Genomic DNA, 15,726 nt, shown 5'->3' with positions numbered 1-15,726 from the left:
TCGGGCCCACTCTTTACGATTTAATGTACCACTTTTCAGAATCCCCTAAATTTAAAAACAGATAATCTAAATTTCTGTAAGTGTGATCTGCGCTTAGTAAATTACTTCTTTTGATTTCCTATCAGCGACGAGTTATATTAAAAGACTCGTAATTTCTGGCTTATTAAGGTAAACCAGACATTAATAATATCCCGAAACTCTACTCACCCCTCCCACCGCCAAATCCCACCTTGATCACATGTATTTTGCCCCTTCCCCCACCCCTTTTTAATTCCGTCCCTATAGATGGCCCTGCGTACATAACCGTGCGACGCAAAACCTTAACTACATCCTAACCAGAAACAATGGACTTTTAATTAAATTATCGTTAAATGACGCCATATATATTTTTTTCCTTTCCATTAAAACACAACGCTGCTTTTCTTCGCCCAGACAGGCGACCGCGATCCAGAAGGGAGAATAAAGAATAAAACTGGGATGCTGCGAGGAACAGATGCGGAGCGAACACGCAGCAGCGCTGGTGCCGTCACCGCAGAGGAAATAATAATAAGGGACAATGAGAGCCTGGAATTAGCTGAACAAACACGGGTCATGCGCGCGAGGAACTGCGCCAGTTGTCTGGGGCGCCGGCTCCGCGCACGATATCGCGGCAGATAGAGATACTGGTCAGCGATAGCAAGCTCAGCTCCGATAAGATAGCACTGCCCGGGCCTACCCCCACCCTCCCTCCCATCATTCTCATTCTCAAAACCATCTCAACTCGCCCGTGCAACACGCCACCTTTACAGGCCGATCTGATCGCAACTACCTCTAAGCGGACTACATTATACATTGAACACAACCGCAATCAAAATCAACATCTTTGAAGCTGGACCATCCCCCCCCCCCCCCCCAAACAACAAACCGTAAATACTCAAATTTTATATAGAATACATACAAATAACCACAAAAATGTGTGTTTTTTAAAAGTTATTTTAAGGTTCGTTACTTAACAGTAGAGTGGTGTTTGCTTTCTAACTGGTTACATACAACACTTAAAATTGGTATCCTGTTAAAATTACATTTACGTTCGATAATCCGGTAAAAGCTTTAGTAGTGCATTGCTGTTGTCCTAACGTGCCGGTTTCATCATCGTACATTTCATCGTACTTTGAAGACAAGATTATTTTATGAAAATATAAGTTCGCAACACATTATCGCTAACGCCAAAAAAAGAACAGCGAAAGACACGGGACTAGTAGGCGAACTACGAGTACTAACGTGCTCCACGGACTAGAAACCAGAGATTATACAATCGCAGCAACACACTACTTCGGCAAAACTAAACTGCGGTCTCCGCGCGAACCGTGTGGGCGTCGCTGATATCATTCCGTGACGAACGTCCGAAACAAACGCGAATCGGAAAACGTTTACGCGAGCGCGCGTGATCGTATTTCGGCGGAGAGTCGACGCGAGCCGGAATCGATTCCCCATGAAATCACAAAGCCGCGGGCGAAAAGGGCGGGCATAATGGAACACCAATAATGATATAGGGGATCATCGCTTATTACCGATCCAAAAAACTACGTTGGCTAACTGCCCTTTTCGCAATGGGGTTCAACTTAAAAAAAACTTTTAGGTCTTATTTTACATCTCCGACTTTATGACAGCCGGAACGATACTATTTACATACAGGATACCTGATGAATTAAGTTTCACAAATTTTTCAGAACCTTTAATAAAATTTTCTTCTAACTTTTTTATATATACGAGGAATCACATATTATTAATTAGAGTGTAAATGTATGTCATTATGTCTGTAGTTCGCGTAGCGGGGAAACAGCGAGGCCTAGAGCAAGTAATTTGGTATATTTTTTCTTCAAGTAGATCCCTTTGCACCTCGAAGACATTTATTTTCTTTCGAAAATTAGTCTTTAATAATTTTTCCCTAGCATGTTTTCAACCACGTATCTCGATAATCTCCACGGCAACGGCTGTCGCATTGTTGACGATGCTTTATTCATACACATGGCAACGGCTGATTAATTAAAGAAACCTACAGTTCATATGGATGGGAGCCAAACCCGAAGAGTTCCGATATTTGCCAATCGCTCATGAAAAAAAAAACACCATATTGCAACGATTATTATATTTTAATGTCATAAGAGTATTTTAAATAACGCTAACCAAACCAAAATTTCATATTAGTTACAAAACCTACCATACCTCAAAAAAACTACGTATTATTTATTACACTGACTGAACATAACCTAACCTTTTACTTCGGTAAATTTCGTGTCTGTTCCGGTTGTGATTGCAGCTTTCATCGCTGTAAACTGCAGGCTATCCTAGTGACGCTTTCTTCCTCTCCTGACAAAGGCTATGGAATTGTTGAAGCCTCGTTCGCGTTTGGATCTCGATCAAGTATTTCTGTAATCATCTTTGCCATCAGATCGACACGGTTAATGGTTAAATAAATATGAATTTGAATGCTTAAAAAAATTGTCGAATGTAAGATTAGCGTATGTTGTACATTTCTTCCAGTTTATCTTAGATAAAAAAATTGATTTGATTTTCAAAATTTTATCAAATATTGTAATTATAACAATATGGGAAACTGGTAAGAAATACGCGAAACAAATGATGCCAGCGAACATGGGTGTGTGGAGTTTCAAGTGCGTGAAACTAGTTAGTTTACAGTAGTGGCATCTAGCGGCGTAGTGTGCATGAAAAATAGCTCGAAAGCAATGCAATAAATTTTCTCGCGCTTCGCCAGTGCTAATTGAACAGTTACGTCCCCCCCCCCCCCCCCCCCACATTTTGTCCTGTTACGATGTTTGATTCTGTTTAGTGTATTATTTTTTTCGAAGAGCAGCAGTGGCGTATCTACGGGGAGAGTAATGTATAATGGAACATTCCCCCGGAAAATTAGGAAATCAAGTATCGTTTTCAAGCCGACCTGGAACTTAAAATATAGACGATGATTTAGGTTAATGATTTTGAGAAATTTTTATACATTTTTCCTAATAAATTAGTTTGCGGGATAGTTCATTAAGTTTCTAACGATCAAATTCTGGTGAAATGGTTAATTTTTTCGAGGCAATGAAATATTTTAATATTTTTTTAGTACGAAATCGTGAAAACTGTTGAAAACGAATAGGGTATTTACCATCAGTTAAATTGCAGGTTTAAAGCAATTCAATTCATCATATTCCCTTGATTATCCATATTTATCACAGAAAACTGGAGAAACAGAAAAAAAAATAGTAAGGAAAGGGCAAGCGCGGGGCCCTGACTGTCGCTGTTAGGGCGGTATTCCAAGAGGTGTACTTGGGACACAGCCATTACCCAATTAGAGGACCGTATTCCATAACATGGCCAAACCTAATCCCAGTAAGGGAACAGATCGCCAAACGATATAATAAACAATGCCATGCGCGAGGCTAGAAACTGGTTCCAACTTATTCTAACGGGCTTTTTCGCATCAATCGATACAATTGTTATGGAAAAATACTAGATAGCAGCACCATCGCACAAAAATAGAACCGCCTTTCTAATTTTCTAAAGTTTTTTTTAAGGTATTATTTCTTATGACCATTACAGTTTACAGAATGTATATTCCAGGATAGTTTCGGTATAAAAGTTTCATTTGGCACACCAACACGCTTGGTACGTCTCCGTATGTTCAGAAAAGTAACTATATACGAGTTAATGGGGCCAGACGCGGGTCCGCCACCTGGACGAAAGCTCTGCGCATGTGCGAAATTTGGGCAAAAGAACAACAACGGATAGGACATCAAAATCCGTTCCCTAAAAATAATGGGCTGGCCGTGCCGTACGTTTAGGGTACAGGTATATCATATTCAACTCTTAAAACATTTTTGTCCCTTGGTATACCGGCCTTAGCGACACTGCAATAACTACGAAGCGTGACAAAAAATGCTTACACAGTGACCAAAGCCTGAAACCATGTACATACAAATTACGGTTTCTTACGTCACATTTCCAAGGCACCAACCAGTTCGAATTCAGCCACACGTGACGTAAAATAAGCTCTGCACAACAGCACAGCAATCTGACAAAGACGCATAGCACAGTTCAGGGGTTAGCGACACAGGATGAGCCCTTTCTGTACCCATTTCATCTAGAAATTTTGACATAACATATTTCCCTGATTTTTTTCCAAGATATTCAAAAATCCTTGACTGGTCAACCCCCTCAGTACAAATGCCGGCTGTGAAGATCTTTTCCAGCGGGAGGTGTAACGACTGTCCTCGTGTACCCGTCACACTACCAGCCATCTATGAACAGACTTCTTCCACCGACAAAATTTAAAAACAGGCGAATCAAGGCAAGTTAGAAGTAACTAAATATTAGGAAGAGACAAAAAAACTATGGTAGAAAAACAATTATGATGTGTTATTCCACTACTAGACACTTGTTTTATAGCACCGATTCCGCAAGCTGATTGGATTCCCAAAGCACACAAGCTTGCACCGGACAACCCGCACAATACAAGTCTGCCCTGAGCAATGCGAATGCAGAGGGAACCATTTCCAAATCTGTGTCCAACACAATGTGATTTGTTCTGCTTTGTTTACCAGCCGCGAAACTGATTTCCTGGAATTGTGTGCCGGAACTGTTGTCGTCCTACAGAAACAAACCCCCTTGCGATGTTTCTACGAACTCTGCATTACACTAGAAAGCTGGAATGTTCACCAGTTGCCAAAGTGTACAGCACGCACTATCATACCTAAATCACAGACCGACAGACGCGACGCTAGTAAAATAATTTCTTGGCCAGTCACGTCCGACACATTACATGAAGTTATTGCGAGACCAAAAAAAAAAACTTGCTGGCGATACAGAATATCCGATTAGAAAAATTTATATTTCCAACGCACCACTGAGGCGACGTTAGCAAAATGTGTCGGAATTTTGCTTTCGAATGATTGTTCGAATGGTGCATTAGTAATATTATTATCGATACTTTTTTTAAGGTTCTGTTTAATTAATTTGTGTCAAATCTTTTAAATGTGTACATAAATGTTATCTCTCAAAGGACAAATAATTAAAAAAAAATATATATGGCTGTCGGAGGTACATGTGGTGCATGCATAATCGCCAGAAATAATTAAATATATTTTTTTACTTCTGTTTGTCGCTAGAGTAAAAACTGTATTTTCAAAATAAGGCTATTTTTGCAGCCTTATGATGGTTTAAAATAAAATCAAACAATTGTGCAAACAATTTTTTAACTGTTTTTTTTTTCAACCCTTTACAGTAATATTTAATCTTGTCAAAAATTGTTACAGACCAAAGTTTTAGATTATATATAAATAACTTTTGATTTGACGATGGTTTTGGGGTCTATGGACCAGTGGCGTCTCGTCAGGGCAAGCAAGGCAAGCAGTGCTTGCCCAGGCAGTTTCCAGACATTGTATTTTTTAAATAAATATTTTATTCAGAATAGTATTTTACTTTGGCTCGTGCAGTTAGGTGTATGTATTTTTTACACTATCTTCTTGGGACCCAATACTGTGCGCTGTGCGCTATAAAAAAAGAACTCGTTGACACAAAAACATGCTGTTTTAGAAGCGTTGCTAGGTTTAGAAGTGCTGGCAGGACCGCTTTCAGCAGGAAGGCTGCCGCAGTAGTTTCCTTTCGGGAGGGGGGGTGGCATGGTACAAAGGTTCAGGGAGGGGATTGGCTGGAAAAATACGCGGTAGAAGCTACGAAGGTAACGCTTTCTTGCCGAACTGGAGCGAACATGGCCGAAGCAGACTGTGGAATTTTTCCGCCGACTGCTTCGGCTATGTCCGCCACAGTTCGGCAGGGCAGGTGGCGATGTCGCGTTTCAGTCGGCGGTCGTCTCTCGGGGCGCGCGCATCTCTCCCGCGGGCTGTTGGCTGGCAGTGCGTGGGGGATTTGTGGGCGTACGATGATACTCCACTCCCACTTAGTATATAAGTAATGTAGAGTAGGTATTTTACTATCAGAATAATGTAAGTCAATCATTATTTTTCAAAAATAATGTATTTAAAAAAAATGTCAATTTTTCTACCTGTGGAATAGTCAATGTTCAGTTAAGAAAACTACTTAAATAGCACCATTTTGTACCTTGAAATCCATATTTTCCCGGCGGAGGGCCCCCAGACCCCCCCCCCCCCCCCCAACCTCATCATGTTTTGGTGTGAACGGAGTTATTGCTTCCCCTCATGTAAACCTCACGCCTCGCCACTGCTATGGACCATGAAACGAAAATCTATATAAATATTTTCCTTGGTCAGCTTGGTCTGCTGTTTCTCACATACAACCTAGGGCTTGGAAAAAAAATTTAAAAAAACCTTAATAGAACACGCCTACCATTCTTTCGTTTCACAACAAAATTAAGTGAAATTACATACACGGTCAAGATACTAACATACATGCGCGTATGCATCCACTCATGGGTTAAAAAGTTACGCCATAGCAAAAAATTAAGAAATGGTGTTTCAATCCCACATGGCTGTGTTGAATTACCGACTTTGCCGGATTATCGAAAATTTTAGTGTAACGGGCATACCAAAGAAAAAATATACACGTTACATTTACATTTAGGACTATCTGCTCCATGGCCTGAAAAACACAACGGTACAGCTTTAAAACAAAACTTTCTTCATAGCACTTCGCATCCATAATTTTATATTATATACCTATATTTACTAGTAAGTAAATAGGATCGTCAATGTGCAAAATGAAAATGGGTTTATGATAGCTAAAATATGATACATACCACTATTGGAAATTACCATACAAATTGTCGATTCTAATGCTAACACAGGATACAACCTCAGCAGATGCGAAAAGTATGAGAAAGTATATACGAAATCATGTGCTTCTGTTGCTACCATCTGTAGCCAGCTCAAAGATTTAAAAAATAAAATAAAAGAGCCCTCGGGCAATATTTGTTACGTACGTTACCCTGGGTTTCTGATATTACTCTATCGGCTATGAAAAAGTGTCATCAAAAAAAAATTGGTTGTCTGTAAAGTCGGTTTACGGACGATAGTTTAACGTGATAACGTCATAAAAAACTTTAATGAAATGATTACATACTTTTATGAATAAAATTTAATCATTTTTATTGAATAATCACTATTTTGTATGGATACAAAGAACGAGTGAAATTAAATCTACAATTTAATTGATAAATTTAGTTTTATTTGCACTCATTAATTCAAATACGTTTATTACTTTAACGAAGAGATTATTTTAACTATAAATTTTATACATGTTTGCTAAATAGCAACTTCTTCTGTGTTATTCTGTTAAGGATAGGACGATAATAGGAAAAGTAGGAAACGAATGGGAGTGTTTCAAGTTTAATGTGCCTCGAAAAAGTCAAATCGATAGTTGTTCCAATCGAGTGGAAGAGAAATAGATGCGGCGCAAGCGTACAATGAGCGTAACGGGACACAGCGAAACGGGACAATATGCGTAACGGGACACTTTTTCGTGCGTGCAGCCGGCGTTCGATTTATTAGACGTCACGTCAAAAAAATCCATTAAGGATTATACACAAGTTTACAAGTTTTACAGCGAAGAGCTCCGACTCATGACCCAATGATCCAGTCGGCGAAAGTGTGGCGTACGTGATGTTTCCTAACCAACCACCGGCGCCGGCCGAGATGGTTAGCGAGCAACCGTTACCCCAGGCCCGCCGTTTATCAAAGCGGCGTTAGGACGAGCCGCGCGCCCGCCACGGCCGGAGGCGTGAATGGCGGGTGACGGATAACAACCCCCATCCCCCCCCAGTCAAGCAACTCCACCGAAGTAACAGAGATAGGCGTTGTCCCCTGCGGAACACCAGACATGCCCTCCCGGCCGCTGATGAGAGACCGCGATGCGCGCGCCGGCCGACTTCAAACACCGCGCCCCTTCATATGCCCGGGTCGGGGAACATTAGGACGCTTTCAGGAATTAATAACGCGCGCAGCCTCTGGCCTACTGCTGCGTCCAGGGGGAAAAAAAAAACAGGGGCCACGACCGCCAGATAAGCACAACGTCTAGGAAAAGGTTGCTCCTTATGCGTCTTCCCTAACACAAACACACACCTTATGACCTGACCTGACACACCTGACCTCTAATTACTTCTTCCTTAAATTAATCAATTCCGGCGTTTATATATAAAACCAAACTCAAATAATACGAACCATATCATCTATTCACAGAAACTGGCCAATTTTTAATGTCAGAAAGCTTAAACTTTTGCATACGTAGTTAATTTCAACCATGATGTGAAATTCTCACGTGGCGGCTTTTCCGTAAATAAAATAATAAAATTTCTGAAATGTGAGATTTCCAATACTAAAAAACTTTCCTTGTCTGACCGTAAAAACAGCGTTGATAAAAGTTCCCGCTGATGTCCGCGATATTACCTGGTGCACTGACGCGACCGCCATTTTAGTGCTTTAATTGGATTGCCGATCCCGTGATTCTTAAATATAACATCGAACATGCATAATTTACATTTGGATTTTTCTACGCAGTGGAAAGTAAATAAAAAAAATAATAAAAGTCTCTAGTCACGAGTGTGTATCCAAACCTATGCGTCAACAATGATGTTTTTAAGCATCATGGGCGCGCTGAGCTCCAGATTGTGACGTGCGATATCACGCAATATAATATTAACAATTTTTATCATTAATGTAATATATATATATTGACTGTATTCCAAAACATTGGTACACACACAAACGCGGGAAATCTAAGATTTACAACAGTTCATTGAGGCCGCCTTCGTGCATGCTCAGTGTTTATTCTCTTCGGTTTTTTTTATCAATGTAACTAAAATAAACACGTTGAAAGATTTGAATTTTAGATTATGTTCAAAGGGTATTTAGTTAGAATTTTTATGCTGATTGGTTAAAACACTGGTAATTTTGAAGGAATCCACTTCAATAAAAAAAAAAAATAGAAATCAAAATATGTTAGTAGGTAGTTTAGTTTTTTTTTAGGTTTGGTGTAAATTGATATTACTAATCTGTGATGCAATAAGAATCATGGGCGTGGATCCCGGGGGCTAGGAGGACATCTGAATCAAAAATCCTCGTTTGAAGGAGCCCGCCCGCTTGCGCTTTCAAAATCGTAACTGTGAAATGGGACTCCTACATATTTTCGTCCATGGTGTGAATGGTCGGTCAGGTTATGTTGGCTACATTAAATATAATTTAAAATATTGTGGAATGTTAGATACATTTTAAAAAGTTTAAAATAGTGGATGGCTGCTTAGTATAGCTACACTCTTATAATATTCGTAATGTAGCTAAACTAACCTAAACAAACTTCCCCACTTTCACAGCATTTTTATTGTAGCTAACCTAATAAACTGTCTACACTATTTTTAATGTAGCTCGACAACTCTGTAATGCCTCTGTCACTTTAGTCTATAAAAGACGGGACTCTTTCCCGAGCGTTTTTGTCCTATATTATATTCTACCGAAGTTGCAGGAGCGAAGGGCGAACTTCGGAACTGTTCCGTCCTCGGAATGAACTGGTGGGAATTCTTGAGGCAACCCCACAAGTTAAGCCCAGCTACCTAGCTCTCAGTTTGGACTGCTCACCCCGAACTTACAGTTTAGATATAACTGAGGACCTCTGCACACACAGTTTTGAGCGAGTTTGGACCTATCAGTTTGAACCGACGCGACGGTCTGAACTGCCGTGTGTGTACAAGGACGGTGGACTGATCAGTCAGAACTGATCGATTGACGAACTGATGGCTTTCCAAAAATTCGGACTATGGGTTCTAGAGCCCTCAGACCAACTGCCATGTGTTGGAACAGCGTCTCGCCAGTTCAAACCGTCAGTCCATCAGCTAAGTGTGTGACAGGTTTATAATTATTGCTGTATTTTTTTTCCCCCTTTTTATAAATAAAAAGTGCAACTGCAGCATGCATGGTTTCTTCCATATTCTACGATGAAACTATACAGAAACACCAAGAATAATCATGAGCGGGTATGCTCCAATTCAGTCCAAACTGAGCACATGGACTGATGGTAAGAGCAGAGGGCCTCAATTCAATCCAAACTGACAGATCGGGCTGAGCCGTCCGAACTGAACTGATGGTGTGTGGGTCTTAAAAGTTTTCCCCAAGTTGCTGCGCTAACGCAAATGGCGGCGGTCGCGTCCCTGCAAAACCTAATGTAACTTATAAACGGCAATTTCTCTGTAACCAGAAAGCATTTGAAAACTCGGTTTCAAAGGCAAATAGAGGAATATCCGTAGTACTATTAAGAAAAAAAAACAGATTTTTTTCTTTACGGAAAAGTGGCAACGTAACAATTTTACCAATTTTGGAAAAGCCTGTATGACAGCAACGTTGCCTACTGTTTTGTTTTGAGTATGCTACAGAATTGCAGTTGTCGTGACCTACGCAACTATTGTTCCTTATTGCTTATATCGAAGTTATTTATAACTTCAAAATTAAATATATTTTGGTTAGAATAAATTTCGTTTCACAAACAACAAGTAGCTTTTTAATTTTTTAAGTTAAAATGCAATTGTATAAGTAACCCAGAACAATTGCTCCCCGGAACAATGTTCAGGTCATATCCAGTTTATATCAAAGCTTTATAATGCATATATTATTATTATTTTAGTAATTGTACTGTTTCAAATTGCAAACATATTCGACTGCTCACTTTATTTTAATTTTTAAGATAGAATACATGTCCGTCGAAGTTTTATTCATATTTTCAAAATCAAAAACATATAATTTGGTAATTATACAACTTTTCAACCCTAACAGATCCAATTCCTTTATTTTAATATATTATGTTCAAATAAAACTACTACCTGGATACGCAATAAGGAACAATCCCCCCCCCCCCTTTTTTTAATATTTACTTTGTGCAAAAAACGTTGTGTGGATGGTCCCCATTCCAAACCCTATTTTCCCTCGCGTGACCCAAAACATTGTTTGCAGTATCATATTATGAACTACAATCCAGTCAGATTTAATAAATTTTGCGATAAAATATATTTACTTATTAATTTTCATATGATTTTACCATCCCTAATATCTTAAAGTACACAATTGCCAAAAACATACTATTGCACTAAACAAACAAGTGAATCTCATATTTTAAAGTTTGTCCAATATCTTGAAACTTCATTAAGTACTCCAAACTTCGAAAGAAAACTTCAATATAAATTCCTCAGCCAGTTTTCAGAATTACCGCGTCGTATTGATTAGTCAAGAAAAATAAATAATTTATTAATATTTCAATGGAAATTTTAAAATGCTCAAGTCAAATTCTCAGTTCGTAACCTATCTCGTAATGGCAGACAGTAACCAACTAAAAGCCCAAATGCAATTGCAAGCAACGACAATAATGTTAAATCAACGCCAAAGATATAACGTTTTTTCGTTATCAAAATATCCTGTTGGATAGTTGATTCAAAAAAGTAGTTACATTGTTGTGCACACCTACTAACAGTTACGAATAGAAACATTTTTAGAACAAGAGTTAAATCGTTTAACTGTGTAGTTATATTACTTAAGCTACAAATTATAATCATAAAAAAATAGTCCTATTATTTTAATTTTGCCACCACTTTCCGTGCCGAGCCATAAAAAATGGATCATGCACCAATTTAGATATGGCATATTGCAACAACTGCAACTCAAAACAAAACCGATTTTAAGTTTAAGTATTTTCATCACGGAAGGCAAATTATATCTTTAAATCAAACAATTAAGAATACCAAATATATATGGCTTAACCCTTTCCATTTTATTTTTACGTCAAATGGGGCATAAACCCAGCGATTCGCAGCGGAATCAGAGAAATATTACAACAATCAAACAACTAAAAATGGCTACACAAATATTACCAAAATATTATATTGTCTGAGCTCTTTTTTAAAAAAGGGAGGGCATTTCTATACCACACTCGCCCATGTCAGGACATAATGTTCAACAAAACGCCCATTATGATGTAAACATGCATTTAACATTGCCCCCGGCTTTGGCCCAATTGCAGCAGTGTTCAAATCAAAAATTGGAACATACGTCTGTGTTCACACAATGAGTCCGTTATTTTCGCGAATTTAGAGTGAAAAAAAAATTAAACGTCCACAAAAAATGGGTTTCCCTCTAAAATTTGGCCGTTATTAGAAACTCTTAATCCATGGTTTCAATTGAGGGTTAATACACATTGAAGGCGCATACCACTCCTTAAACATCCTTCAAAAATAATACATTAAGTTTCACAACTTTTTAAGCCGAATTACCCAGTCGCGCAAATTAGCATTCCTAATAGTACAAACTTTTTTTTTTTTTACGTTTTATAAACCTTACGGTGTGCAAGTTGATTTAATAACACTTTTCAGAACCTCAAAAGAAACTGTTACATTAATTTTCCCGCCCAAAAGCGTTCAAACAAGCCAATGACCTTGAAACTTTTTTTTTCCTGTTGAGTAGGTTCCTACCTGTTATTACAGCCAGCAGCCACACAACAGCAACACTCATGCCTCTGCTGCACTTCCCCATCTTCACAAGAGACGTTAGTGCCGTAAAACACAACAGACGACTAGAACACAAAACGCGCGGAGCGTCGAACGAAACTGAAGTCTTAAACAATGTCCGCAGAAGAGAAAGTTGCTACGAGCGGCTCGAAAACATGGCACGAACACGACCGCGAAGTGAACTTCACGCGCGTAAAAGCCCCGTTTTAAAAGGTTGTCGACGTTTCAGGACGTGGACTGAAGTCGAAAGGCTTCCGCACGCCGAGTTTCAGTCACGCGCCGCAGCTACAAACACTTCGACCCAACGGTTCGTTCACTCTTCTATTCTCTTCTCTCCAGACCAGGCCGCTCCGAACACCACAGCGCTGCGAACGCGAATGCCAGCGCCCCCACTCCGCTAGCGGGCGGACTACTTCCCCGACCGGCGCAGCGTATACATCCGCCGATTCGCGCGCCTGCGCGCGCGCATGCCCTGACGCCAGACCCACACCTGCACTCTAGCGGACGGAGTGGAAACACCTGCGAGTTCCGCCGCCACGAGCAGAGCTGTGGCGCAGAAATTTCTAGTGCGCATGCTCACAGCCGTAGTTTTCAAAGTACGCTTGAGGCGCACGTAAACGGAGACGGATCTCCCGCGAACTATGTTCTATGTTACTTTTTTTTGTAATGTTTTCAATTGGGAATGAACCTTTACACATGGTTTTATACAAACTAATAAAGTACTATAAAAGTACCTTTAATCCCAGCGGGCTATTTTTAGATAGGTTCTACGATGCGCTTATTGTACACTAATGATTCAGTCTATACCAATACTTCTGAATGTCATTCACATTCAGAGCTGAATTATAAATAATGTTTAATAATGTGACTTGTGAACGATCTGTGATTTTACTTTTTTAAATTAATTACTTTGACTCGTACAACATTTTGTATCTATAAAACCCCTTTAAGTTTTTTTTTTTTTTAATAAAGATGTGAATCACTCATTATTAAACCGTCAGGTTGGAGTCCTCGTTTTGTTTAAATCGCGCTCTTTAGAAGATCTTGTTTTTCATATGCCTGTCTAATGCGTATATTAAAAATAAATATTAGGGTGCATAACTATTTAATAATGTGTAGCACCTAAATATAAAGGATTCGGCAGACCTTGATAAATTTTTATGTTTAAATACAAACATTTATATTAATTTTGTGTAACCATGTGTGTTTGTATCAGTTGAATCTTGAAGGCACTAGTTAATGGTACATTCCTATTTGCGTATTTGCGTTGATTGTTGCTACCACTTCAATGAAAGCCAATTTGTGTTTATTGCAATAGATGGGCGTTAATGTAAATTAATATCATGATTTAACGCGCCAAAGATTATTATGTTAGTTTAACCTAACATTGTTTTAGACCACCAACGAAAACCACCTTCCATCTCTAATAAAATCTTATAAAATCCTTAATTTTATGTCATTTAATATCAAGACCTCTAAAATACAAATTAGACAATATTTAATCAAAAGTATAAATGTATTATTAGGAACTAGATCTTGAACCCAAATATTGCTAAGGGGATACTAAGTGGTCCTGATACAATTCGGGACAAAACTATTTTTTTTATGCTTTGTTGTTGGTAGTGGGAGAATCATTAGTGACAGATTTCAGAGAAAAAAAAGGAATTATGTTTGACCTGGGAGTGAAATCTCTGTTAACTTCTTATACTCTTTGTTTAATCCGGCACGTTCTGGGAGATGAGATAGGATTATCGAACTTTAATTTAGTTAGAAAATAAGTACGGTACCTATTAAAATTTAATAATAAACAGTACACGATCTGGAGGTCTAGGTCAACAAACGTCCAAATCTATCCGAAAAATCCGAACGCGAGCAGCTGAACCGATGCCGAAATAAAGCATTAACCGATTCCTTGAATGCCGAATTAAAGAGCACCGACGGTATTCACAAAATATTTCCATTGAATCTTTTACTGATATTTACACAATTCTTCACACTACTAAAAACCTAATTTAAAAACGTAAAAATTGAATTGATATAATATCAACTAGAGGTGGGCCGGTAAAAAACACTAAACTTCAAACTCCATCAAATATTTAGTACGTATTAAAGGTATTAATATAGCCCCTCTAATCCCAACAAGGTGAGACCGGACCCTGTCCGGATTGCTGAAAGTCCAGATTAAACGGAATTTGCCTTAAAATGCACTTAAGACAAGTTTTAGACGAGTAAACCTATACAGATACGAATGTTATATCGACTAATCCGGACTCCGATCGCCCTGACAACGGTCAATCTGGACGGGTTAAAAAAATATTTTATTATTATTATTATTATTATTATTATTATTATTATTCCGTCATCTCGGATTCTAGAAGATTCTATAACTTTCCACCATCTTGACATTCCGCCATTTTTAATTATGACGTCACGTTTATTTACAAGTTTTCTGAAACTTTCCACCATTTTGGATTCCATCACTTGAATTTTATAACTTTCCGTCATCTTGAATTATGTCACGTCCATAATATTGAAACACCGTATTTATTATCAAAATATCGGTGGGGAAATCTTAAATTTATAAAAACAATTGAATTACAGTTTTTAATAAAATATTAATAAAAATGCTACGACATAGACCATGAAGTTTTTGGTTTGAACCTGGAAAAAATACTTTATCCTTTCCCATGGTGATTTCTGGCAGTCTGACCCCGACAAGTGATACCAAGGATATGTATGAACAAACTTCAAAACTACTCGTCTCCACTAATGGTTACTTGGCATAAATATATATTAGTGAATGTTTCGTGTGAATAAATCGCATTGAATCTTATTTTATTGTTTTCTTTCAACGTCCAAACTGATTTGCCAAAATATAAATTAATAATAATAATAATCTACAGTTAATATAAGTTTTTCACATAAAATAATAAAAAATTAAGGGCAGTACAGAATAACATAACATTTAAATAAGACCACAGCACATTAGTTATTTTTTTTACAAAAGTTAAGTGTAAAACCTATACAAGAATATAATTAATATAACTTCTAAAAACAGCGAATTATTCATTTAGATTTCTTTACATGATAAATAAATTTCGCTTGTATATAATTTAAAAAACATGCACAAGAATGCTGCCGATTAAATACTTAGCAGTCTTCTGGTTATTTTACGCAATTTTTGATGTGTAAACAATTTAGCTCTCGGTATACGTGATTTGGTAAGAGTAAGT

At 38.2% G+C, this 15,726-nt stretch overlaps 1 long non-coding RNA gene across 2 annotated transcripts in view; it reads right to left on the bottom strand.

Moving 5' to 3' along the window:
* The window catches only part of LOC134534734 (uncharacterized), a 376,369-nt gene extending 363,398 nt beyond the window's left edge, over positions 1–12,971 (bottom strand). The window contains exon 1 of one of the 2 annotated variants that reach the window (XR_010075530.1): positions 12,458–12,971. This is a non-coding gene — a long non-coding RNA (uncharacterized LOC134534734). The remainder of the gene's footprint in view (positions 1–12,457) is intronic. The other variant, XR_010075529.1, reaches the window with a different exon arrangement.
* Between the last annotated feature and the right edge of the window lie 2,755 nt (positions 12,972–15,726).

The sequence above is a fragment of the Bacillus rossius genome, chromosome 8, assembly GCF_032445375.1.
Source record: "Bacillus rossius redtenbacheri isolate Brsri chromosome 8, Brsri_v3, whole genome shotgun sequence".
NCBI classification, from domain to species: domain Eukaryota; kingdom Metazoa; phylum Arthropoda; class Insecta; order Phasmatodea; family Bacillidae; genus Bacillus; species Bacillus rossius.
The sequence above is the reverse complement of the archived record's forward strand: the minus strand, read 5'-3'. Positions and strand labels throughout refer to the sequence as shown.